The 11,718-nt window shown below is 38.5% G+C and overlaps 1 long non-coding RNA gene across 1 annotated transcript in view; it reads right to left on the minus strand.

Moving 5' to 3' along the window:
* Positions 1-11,220, minus strand: part of LOC141105026 (uncharacterized) — a 51,480-nt gene extending 40,260 nt beyond the window's left edge. Inside the window, exon 1 of the long non-coding RNA XR_012235531.1 lies at positions 10,744-11,220. This is a non-coding gene — a long non-coding RNA (uncharacterized lncRNA). The remainder of the gene's footprint in view (positions 1-10,743) is intronic.
* Between the last annotated feature and the right edge of the window lie 498 nt (positions 11,221-11,718).

An 11,718-nucleotide genomic window follows, 5' to 3' on the forward strand; every position in this document is an offset into this window, starting at 1 on the left:
AGTGATTGAATAATGACAAAAAAAAAAAAAAATTACAAAAAGTTGTCACTAAATGATATATTGCTCACACAGGCCATGGGCATATGTGGAATTGCACCCCAAAATACATTTAGCTGCTTCTCCTGAGTATGGGGATACCACATGTGTGGGACTTTTTGGGAGCCTAGCCACGTACGGGGCCCCGAAAACCAATCACTGCCTTCAGGATTTCTAAGGGCGTACATTTTTGATTTTACTCCTCACTACCTATCACAGTTTTGAAGGCCATAAAATGCCCAGATGGCACAAACCCCCCCCAAATGACCCCATTTTGGAAAGTAGACACCCCAAGCTATTTGCTTAGAGGCATGTTGAGTCCATGGAATATTTTATATTTTGACACAAGTTGCGGGAAAGTGACAATTTATTTATTTATTTTTTTTTTTTTTTGCACAAAGTTGTCACTAAATGATATATTGCTCACACAGGTCATGGGCATATGTGGAATTGCACCCCAAAATACATTCTGCTGCTTCTCTTGAGTACAGGGATACCACATGTGTGGGACTTTTTAGGAGCCTAGCCGCGTACGGGGCCCCGAAAACCAATCACCGCCTTCAGGATTTCTAAGGGTGTACATTTTTGATTTCACTCTTCACTGCCTATCACAGTTTCGGAGGTCATGGAATGCCCAGGTGGCACAAACCCCCCCCAAATGACCCCATTTTGGAAAGTAGACACCCCAAGCTATTTGCTGAGAGGCATGGTGAGTATTTTGCAGCTCTCATTTGTTTTTGAAAATGAAGAAAGACAAAAAAAAACATTTTTTTTTTCTTTTTTTAATTTTCAAAACTTTGTGACAAAAAGTGAGGTCTGCAAAATACTCACTATACCGCTCAGCAAATAGCTTTGGGTGTCTACTTTCCAAAATGCGGTCATTAGGGGGGGTTTTGTGCCACCCGGGCATTCCATGGCCTCCGAGACTGTGATAGGCAGTGAAGAGTGAAATCAAAAATTTACGCCCTTAGAAAGCCTGAAGGCGGTGCTTGGTTTTCGGGGTCCCATACGCGGCTAGGCTCCCAAAAAGTCTCACACATGTGGTATCCACGTACTCAGGAGAAGCAACAGAATGTATTTTGGGGTGTAATTTCACATATTCCCATGGCATGTTTGAGCAATATATCATTTAGTGACAACTTTGTGCAAAAAAAAAAATTTGTCTCTTTCCTGCAACTTGTGTCACAATATAAAATATTCCATGGACTCGACATGCCTCTTAGCAAATAGCTTGGGGTGTCTACTTTCCAAAATGGGGTCATTTGGGGGGGGGGTTGAACTGTCCTGGCATTTTATGCACAACATTCTAACCACTTGAAGACAAAGCCCTTTCTGACACTTTTTGATTACATGAAAAAATTATTTTTTTTTGCAAGAAAATTACTTTGAACCCCCAAACATTATATATTTTTTTAAAGCAAATGCCCTACAGATTAAAATGGTGGGTGTTTCATTTTTTTTTTCACACAGTATTTGCGCAGCGATTTTTCAAACGCATTTTTTGGGGAAAAAACACACTTTTTTACATTTTAATGCACTAAAACACACTATATTGCCCAAATGTTTGATGAAATAAAAAAGATGATCTTAGGCCGAGTACATGGATACCAAACATGACATGCTTTACAAATGCGCACAAACGTGCAGTGGCAACAAAATAAATACATTTTTAAAAGCCTTTAAAAGCCTTTACAGGTTACCACTTTAGATTTAGAGGAGGTCTACTGCTAAAATTACTGCCCTCGATCTGACCGTCGCGGTGATACCTCACATGCATGGTGCAATTGCTGTTTACATTTGACGCCAGACCGACGCTTGCGTTCGCCTTAGCGCGACAGCAGGGGGGACAGGGGTGCTTTTTTTTTTTTTCTTTATTATTTTTTTGCTTTTTTATCTTATTTTAAAACTGTTCCTTTCATTTTTTTTTTTTTTAATCATTTTTATTGTTATCTCAGGGAATGTAAATATCCCCTATGATAGCAATAGGTAGTGACAGGTACTCTTTTTTGAAAAAATTGGGGTCTATTAGACCCTAGATTTCTCCTCTGCCCTCAAAGCATCTGACCACACCAAGATCGGTGTGATAAAATGCTTCCCCAATTTCCCAATGGCGCTATTTACATCCGGCGAAATCTAAGTCATAAAATGCTTGTAGCTTCCGGTTTCTTAGGCCATAGAGATGTTTGGAGCCACTCTGGTCTCTGATCAGCTCTATGGTCAGCTGGCTGAATCACCGGCTGCATTCTCAGGTTCCCTGTTGAGACAGGAGAGCCAGAGAAAAACACGGAAGACGGTGGGGGGGGGGCATTCTCTCCCACTGCTTGTAAAAGCAGTCTAGAGGCTAATTAGCCGCTAGGATTGCTTTTACATGAAAGCCGACCGCTGGCTGAAAAGAATGATACCAAGATGATACCTAAACCTGCAAGCATCATTCTGGTATAACCACTCAAAGTCGTGAATGGTGTACCTGAAGACAAAAAAATGGTTAACAATAAAGCACAGTAAACGGTAAAGTATAAAAAATTGCATACCTGAAAAGCAAACATGATAAAACATAATAACAATAAAACATTGCAGAATATAATACAGTAAAAAAAGAGCAGAACAATAGAGAGAGAGAATAGAGAGAGAACAATAAAACGACAACTATTATTTTTTATTTTATATTTTTGTTTGTGTTTTTTTTTTTTTTTTTACACTTTTTTTGTAACTGTAACTTTTATAACTGTAACCGGTTCCAGGTTCGGGTCTCTCAAAATGCGATGGCATCTTGGGAGACCCTGTGAAAGTGTGCCTAGTCTGTGCAATGCTGTACCCTACGCTAATACTCAACTAGTGAATGGTAGCGTTCAAAACATTCACCAATGCAAAGACCAGGATTGACAGGAGGGACAATAATAGCGGGTGTCACGCCTATATCCGCGCTTGCTGCAGACACATCTTTTTTGGGGGGGTTCGTTGGGTAGGGGTACTCGGGAGGACATAAAAATGCCTCTCATGCAGCCGACTGCATTTGGTTGGGGATGTGAATGGGGGAAGTACGGGCGCTGCAGAAGTGGTGGGTTCCCAATTAGGATTGGCGAATGCAGCAGGAAGGGCATTATGGGCATGACGGGCCTGTGTTTGTCTTTTTGGTGGCAGCGGGACACTACTTGTGCTTGCCACCTCACCAGCTTGAACTGCACTTATGGGACTCGCCACGTCACCAAGTGTTACTGCAGTGCTGGTTTGACTACGACCGGGGTGTACTAGGCCACTGGCGCTTGCCAGTTCACCAAAACGCTACCAAAAAAACTGTTAACGATCGCAGGGATCAGGCCTGACTCTGCGAACGCTGCAGTTATGCGTTTAGTGTTTTGTAAGTGTCAGTGATCGATCGATACTGCACTTGGGTGGGCTGGGCTGGGCCAGGCGGAGGGGCAAAACGCAGGTGCTAGCAGGTATCTGGGCTGATCCCACTAACACTGCGTTTTTGGGAACCCTAAACTGCTGGGGACGCCAGTATACATCTGATCGGATCAGATATTGATCAGTTCAGATACTATACCACTAAGGGAGGTGTACGGTGCGTGCGTGGGTGTTAGCGGTACTGGCGCTAACCTGACGCTGCCTGGGGCTGGTGCTTGCCAGTTCACCAAAACGCTACCAAAAAAACTGTTAGCAATCGCAGGGATCAGGCCTGACTCTGCGAACGCTGCAGTTATGCGTTTAGTGTTTTGTAAGTGACAGTGATCGATCGATACTGCACTTGGGTGGGCTGGGCTGGGCCGGGCGGAGGGGCAAAACGCAGGTGCTAGCAGGTATCTGGGCTGATCCCGCTAACACTGCGTTTTTGGGAACCCTAAACTGCTGGGGACGCTAGTATAGATCTGAACGGATCAGATATTGATCCGTTCAGATACTATACCACTAAGGGAGGCGTATGCTGCGTGCGTGGGTGTTAGCGGTACTGGCGCTAATCTGACGCTGCCTGGGGCGACGCATATCACCGCCGGGCGATCAGGGGGCTAAACCTTTATTCGGTAATAAACGGCGGGTGCCCTGACACTATAAAAAATAAACGAACTAACCAGCGTCACCCGTAACGGTTATACGGTGATCAGTGGTGAAAGGGTTAACTAGGGGGCAATCAAGGGGTTAAAACATTTATTAGATAGTATATGGGGGTCCCTGTCGCTATAAAATGCTGACGGCGAACCTAAATATTTACGTCCCTAACTAGCGTCACCAGTGACACTAATACAGCGATCAGAAAAATGATTGCTTAGCGACACTGGTGACGGGGGGTGATCAAGGGGTTAAAACTTTATTAGGGGGGGTTAGGGGGGTATCCTAGACCTAAAGGGGGCTAACACTCACTGCCCTAACACTGTAACTGTTACAAACTGACACCAATACAGTAATCAGAAAGAAAAAAAAAAAAAAAACCTGCTTGGTGTCAGTTTGTGACGGGGGGGGGGTGATTGGGGGGCGATCGGGGTGTTTTGTGTGCCTGGCATGTTCTACTGTGTGTGTGTTGGTGCACTCACATTACAGTCTTCTCTCCTCGGCCCGGAACGGAAAATACCGAGCCGAGGAGAGATGACATCATTTCCTCTGCCTCTGTGTACAATACAGAGGCAGGGAAATTATCCCATTGGCTGGGAGCGATCGCGAGGGGGGGGCCACGAATGGATGGCCTCCCCCTCACCACCGATCGCCGGGGGAGATTTGCCGACCGCCGCAGGCACCGGGGGGGGTCCGATTGGACCCCCCACCCGCGGGCAGGCAAGGACGTACAGGTAAGCCCTTTTGCCTGCCCGTGCCGCTCTGTCGACGTACATCGTCGTGCGGCGGTCGGCAACTGGTTAATATGTCGCTATGTATATTTATAAACAATATTCCACCAATAATCCACATGTAGAAATATAATTATATGCATATTCTCATTGGAAATGGGTTTAATATGTTGCTATGTATATTTTTAAACAATATTCCACCAATAATCCCCATGTAGAAAAATAATTATATGCATATTCTCATCAGAAATGGGTTTAATATGTTGCTATGTATATTTATAAGCAATATTCCACCAATAATCCACATGTAGAATTATAATTATATGCATATTCTCATTAGAAATGGGTTTAATATGTTGCTATGTATATTTTTAAACAATATTCCACCAATAATCCCCATGTAGAAAAATAATTATATGCATATTCTCATCAGAAATGGGTTTAATATGTTGCTATGTATGTTTATAAACAATATTCCACCAATAATCCACATGTAGAAATATAATTATATGCATATTCTCATTAGAAATGGGTTTAATATGTTGCTATGTATATTTTTAAACAATATTCCACCAATAATCCCCATGTAGAAAAATAATTTTATGCATATTCTCATCAGAAATGGGTTTAATATGTTGCTATGTATATTTATAAACAATATTCCACTAATAATCCCCATGTAGAAAAATAATTACATGCATATTCATACCATAAATGGGTTTAATATGTTGCTATGTATATTTATAAACCATATTCCAGCAATAATCCCCATGTAGAAATATAATTATATGCATATTCTCATTAGAAATGGGTTTAATATGTTGCTATGTATATTTTTAAACAATATTCCACCAATAATCCCCATGTAGAAAAATAATTATATGCATATTCTCTTTAGAAATGGGTTTAATATGTTGCTATGTATATTTATAAACAATATTCCACCAATAATGCCAATGTAGAATTATAATTATATGCATATTCTCTTTAGAAATGGTTTAATATGTTGCTATGTATATTTATAAACAATATTCCACCAATAATCCCCATGTAGAAAAATAATTATATGCATATTCTCTTTAGAAATGGGTTTAATATGTTGCTATGTATATTTATAAACAATATCCCACCAATAATCCCCATGCAGAATTATAATTATATGCATATTCTCTTTAGAAATGGGTTTAATATGTTGCTATATATATTTATAAACAATATTCCACCAATAATCCACATGTAGAAATATAATTATATGCATATTCTCATTGGAAATGGGTTTAATATGTTGCTATGTATATTTTTAAACAATATTCCACCAATAATCCCCATGTAGAAAAATAATTATATGCATATTCTCATCAGAAATGGGTTTAATATGTTGCTATGTATATTTATAAACAATATTCCACCAATAATCCACATGTAGAAATATAATTATATGCATATTCTCATTAAAAATGGGTTTAATATGTTGCTATGTATATTTATAAACAATATTCCACCAATAATCCCAATGTAGAAAAATAATTATATGCATATTCTCATCAGAAATGGGTTTAATATGTTGCTATGTATATTTATAAACAATATTCCACCAATAATCCCCATGTAGAAAATAATTACATGCATCTTCATATCATAAATGGGTTAAATATGTTGCTATGTATATTTATAAGCAATATTCCACCAATAATCCCCATGTAGAATTATAATTATATGCATATTCTCATTAGAAATGGGTTTAATATGTTGCTATGTATATTTTTAAACAATATTCCACCAATAATCCCCCTGTAGAAAAATAATTATATGCATATTCTCTTTAGAAATGGGTTTAATATGTCGCTATGTATATTTATAAACAATATTCCACCAATAATCCACATGTAGAAATATAATTATATGCATATTCTCATTGGAAATGGGTTTAATATGTTGCTATGTATATTTTTAAACAATATTCCACCAATAATCCCCATGTAGAAAAATAATTTTATGCATATTCTCATCAGAAATGGGTTTAATATGTTGCTATGTATATTTATAAACAATATTCCACCAATAATCCACATGTAGAAATATAATTATATGCATATTCTCATTGGAAATGGGTTTAATATGTTGCTATGTATATTTTTAAACAATATTCCACCAATAATCCCCATGTAGAAAAATAATTTTATGCATATTCTCATCAGAAATGGGTTTAATATGTTGCTATGTATATTTATAAACAATATTCCACCAATAATCCCCATGTAGAAAAATAATTACATGCATATTCATATCATAAATGGGTTTAATATGTTGCTATGTATATTTATAAACCATATTCCAGCAATAATCCCCATGTAGAAATATAATTATATGCATATTCTCATTAGAAATGGGTTTAATATGTTGCTATGTATATTTTTAAACAATATTCCACCAATAATCCCCATGTAGAAAAATAATTATATGCATATTCTCTTTAGAAATGGGTTTAATATGTTGCTATGTATATTTATAAACAATATTCCACCAATAATGCCAATGTAGAATTATAATTATATGCATATTCTCTTTAGAAATGGTTTAATATGTTGCTATGTATATTTATAAACAATATTCCACCAATAATCCCCATGTAGAAAAATAATTATATGCATATTCTCTTTAGAAATGGGTTTAATATGTTGCTATGTATATTTATAAACAATATCCCACCAATAATCCCCATGCAGAATTATAATTATATGCATATTCTCTTTAGAAATGGGTTTAATATGTTGCTATATATATTTATAAACAATATTCCACCAATAATCCACATGTAGAAATATAATTATATGCATATTCTCATTGGAAATGGGTTTAATATGTTGCTATGTATATTTTTAAACAATATTCCACCAATAATCCCCATGTAGAAAAATAATTATATGCATATTCTCATTAAAAATGGGTTTAATATGTTGCTATGTATATTTATAAACAATATTCCACCAATAATCCCAATGTAGAAAAATAATTATATGCATATTCTCATCAGAAATGGGTTTAATATGTTGCTATGTATATTTATAAACAATATTCCACCAATAATCCCCATGTAGAAAATAATTACATGCATCTTCATATCATAAATGGGTTAAATATGTTGCTATGTATATTTATAAGCAATATTCCACCAATAATCCCCATGTAGAATTATAATTATATGCATATTCTCATTAGAAATGGGTTTAATATGTTGCTATGTATATTTTTAAACAATATTCCACTAATAATCCCCCTGTAGAAAAATAATTATATGCATATTCTCTTTAGAAATGGGTTTAATATGTTGCTATGTATATTTATAAACAATATTCCACCAATAATCCCCATGTAGAATTATAATTATATGCATATTCTCATCAGAAATGGGTTTAATATGTTGCTATGTATATTTATAAACAATATTCCACCAATAATCCCCATGTAGAAAAATCATTATATGCATATTCTCTTTAGAAATGGGTTTAATATGTTGCTATGTATATTTATAAACAATATTCCACCAATAATCCCCATGTAGAAAAATAATTATATACATATTTATATCAGAAATAGGTTTAATATATTCCTATGCATGTCTAACTACAATATTCCACCCATAATCCCTATGTAGAAAAAGTATATGCATATTATTATTGTTAATTAAATATGTTCATTGTCGGGTGTTAACATGATATTCCTCCAATAATGCCCATGAGCAATAATAATTCTACCCATATTCCCATCAAAAACAGGTCAAATGTAATTTTTATATTACTTCTGTATCCTGTTGTACAGCTGCATGTATATCAGCAACTGTTGTACAGCTGCATATATATCAGCAAGTGAAGAGTTAAACATTAGCAACTGCTTCTTGCAACATTGTATCAAGCACTGCAGTAAAGAATAACATATTTTGAGAAACAACAGAGTCATTACCATATATATGTGTATATGGTACACTGACATCTATTGAGAGTTCTCAGTATTGCAGCCAATAATCCAATCATCCCATCATCCCAATATGCAGTTTAGTACGTCCCCTTTATTTATACACACAGAGCGCACGCTGTATATTATACACACAGAGCGCACACTGTATATTATACACAGAGCGCACACTGTATATTATACACACAGAGCACACACTGTATATTAAACACACACAGAGCCCACACTGTACACTATACACAGAGCACACACACTATACACAGAGCACACGGAGCACACACTGTATATTATACACAGAGCGCACACTGTATATTATACACAGAGCGCACACTGTATATTATACACAGAGCGCACACTGTATATTATACACAGAGCGCACACTGTATATTATACACAAAGCGCACACTGTATATTATACACACAGAGCCCACACTGTACACTATACACAGAGCACACACACTATACACAGAGCACGTGGAGCACACACTGTATATTATACACAGAGCGCACACTGTATATAAGACACACAGAGCCCACACTGTACACTATACACAGAGCACACACACTATACACAGAGCACACGGAGCACACACTGTATATTATACACAGAGCGCACACTGTATGTTATACACAAAGCGCACACTGTATATTATACACACAGAGCGCACACTGTATATTATACACGCAGAGCGCACACTGTATATTATACACACAGAGCGCACACTGTATATTATACACACAGAGCACACACTGTATATTATACACAGAGCACACACTATACACAGAGCAATCACTGTATATTATACACAGAGCGATCACTATACACAGAGCGATCACTATACACAGAGCGAACACTATACACAGAGCGAATACTATACACAGAGCGAACACTATACACAGAGTGATCACTATACAGAGCGAACACTATACACAGAGCGATCACTATACAGAGCGAACACTATACACAGAGCGGTCACTATTTACAGAGCGAACACTATACACAGAGCGGTCACTATACACAGAGCGATCACTATACAGAGCGAACACTATACACAGCGAACACTATACACAGAGCCGTCACTATTTACAGAGCGAACACTATACACAGAGCGGTCACAATACACAGAGCGAACACTATACACAGAGCGAACACTATACACAGAGCGATCACTATACACAGAGCGGTCACTATACACAGAGCGAACACTATACACAGAGCGGTCACTATTTACAGAGCGAACACTATACACAGAGTGGTCACAATACACAGAGCGAACACTATACACAGAGCGAACACTATACACAGAGCGGTCACTATACACAGAGCGAACACTATACACAGAGCGGTCACTATACACAGAGCGAACACTATACACAGAGCGGTCACTATTCACAGAGCGAACACTATACACAGAGCGGTTACTTTACACAGAGCGAACACTATACACAGAGCGGTCACTATACACAGAGCGAACACTATACACAGAGCGGTCACTATACACAGAGCGGTCACTATACACAGAGCAAACACTATACACAGAGCGGTCACTATTCACAGAGCGAACACTATACACAGAGCGGTCACTATTTACAGAGGGAACACTATACACAGAGTGGTCACAATACACAGAGCGGTCACTATACACAGAGCGGTCACTATTTACAGAGGGAACACTATACACAGAGCAGTCACAATACACAGAGCGAACACTATACACAGAGCGAACACTATACACAAAGGTGGAGGGGCTCCAGCAGCACACACATTAGTAATATTTGCACCTGAGTCAGTGAGGAGGAATTACCCTGTAATATGATGAAGTTGGCATGTTGTTCTCACCCTCCCCCACAGACCATGTTCTCTCTCCCCATACAGTTAATGTTTGGAAACCTCTTCACTGCCTGAATGCCCGTTTTTGACACATTTTAAAACACAGCCTGTTGCTGTGAAACTCACCCATCTTCTTCTTGTGATAGTCAAGTAGAATCCCACACAGTAGCTGCCTGCCATGATTTACTGCAGAAGAGATGCCCAGGCTCCAGCCAAAGCAGTCTGTCGGGAGGGGGGAGGGGCAAAGAACATAAGCATTACAGACAGACCGCCAGTACTCTGATATCAGTCAATGACAAATCAGATATCAGAACTGCAAAAGTGCAGTGCAATACAGAGCATAGGTGGTCGTCCTTACTGGAGCTTGTTCCTGTTCCTCCATCCCCTGCACCACCCAGTCCGCACGCCAGTCCAACACAAAGCAGCATGGTGAGTGAACAGAAACTGACGCTGCAAAAAGCACTGTCCTCCGGTCCCCGCCAATCAAACACAGACAAGGAGCCAAAGGGACAAATGAGTGTAGAGTGGGCAGTGTTCAGGGCGCATCGTTTGCGCCCAGCACACTGGCAAATCAGCTTCCCATAGACCGCCGTGTGTCCTGTCACTCTTAAAGTGACCGCTTTTTTTTTTTTTTAATGAGAATAGCTTGGGGGGGGGGGGGGGGCGGCGCCCGTGCGCCCCCTATGGACGGGCCGCCACTGCGATCGGTTTCAGGATATACCCTTTCTCAAGCCTCAACTATTCCAAGATCTTATGAATCCCTTGCTGTGGCACATTGAACATAAAACTAACTTAAAATTGCATATTACATGAATTATTGCCATACATATTGCAAATACAGTATACTATGGTCAAGAGTCACCAACAAAAAATGACTATCAATGAACTTTGTAGTGTGTAACAACCCCCCAAAATTCTTCAAATATATTAATAGTAAAAAGGTCAGGTCTAAACATGTAGGCCCTTTACAAAATAATCTAGAGTGGGTGACTGGGGACAGAGAGAAGGCAATTGTATAATATACCATCTTAAGCTCTGTGTATACAAAGGAAAATAGGAAATAGTTGAGCTCAATTCCATAATGGGGATAGCATTAACAGT

Source organism: Aquarana catesbeiana, linkage group LG01 (genome assembly GCF_042186555.1).
Source record: "Aquarana catesbeiana isolate 2022-GZ linkage group LG01, ASM4218655v1, whole genome shotgun sequence".
In the NCBI taxonomy this organism is placed as follows: Eukaryota; Metazoa; Chordata; class Amphibia; order Anura; family Ranidae; genus Aquarana; species Aquarana catesbeiana.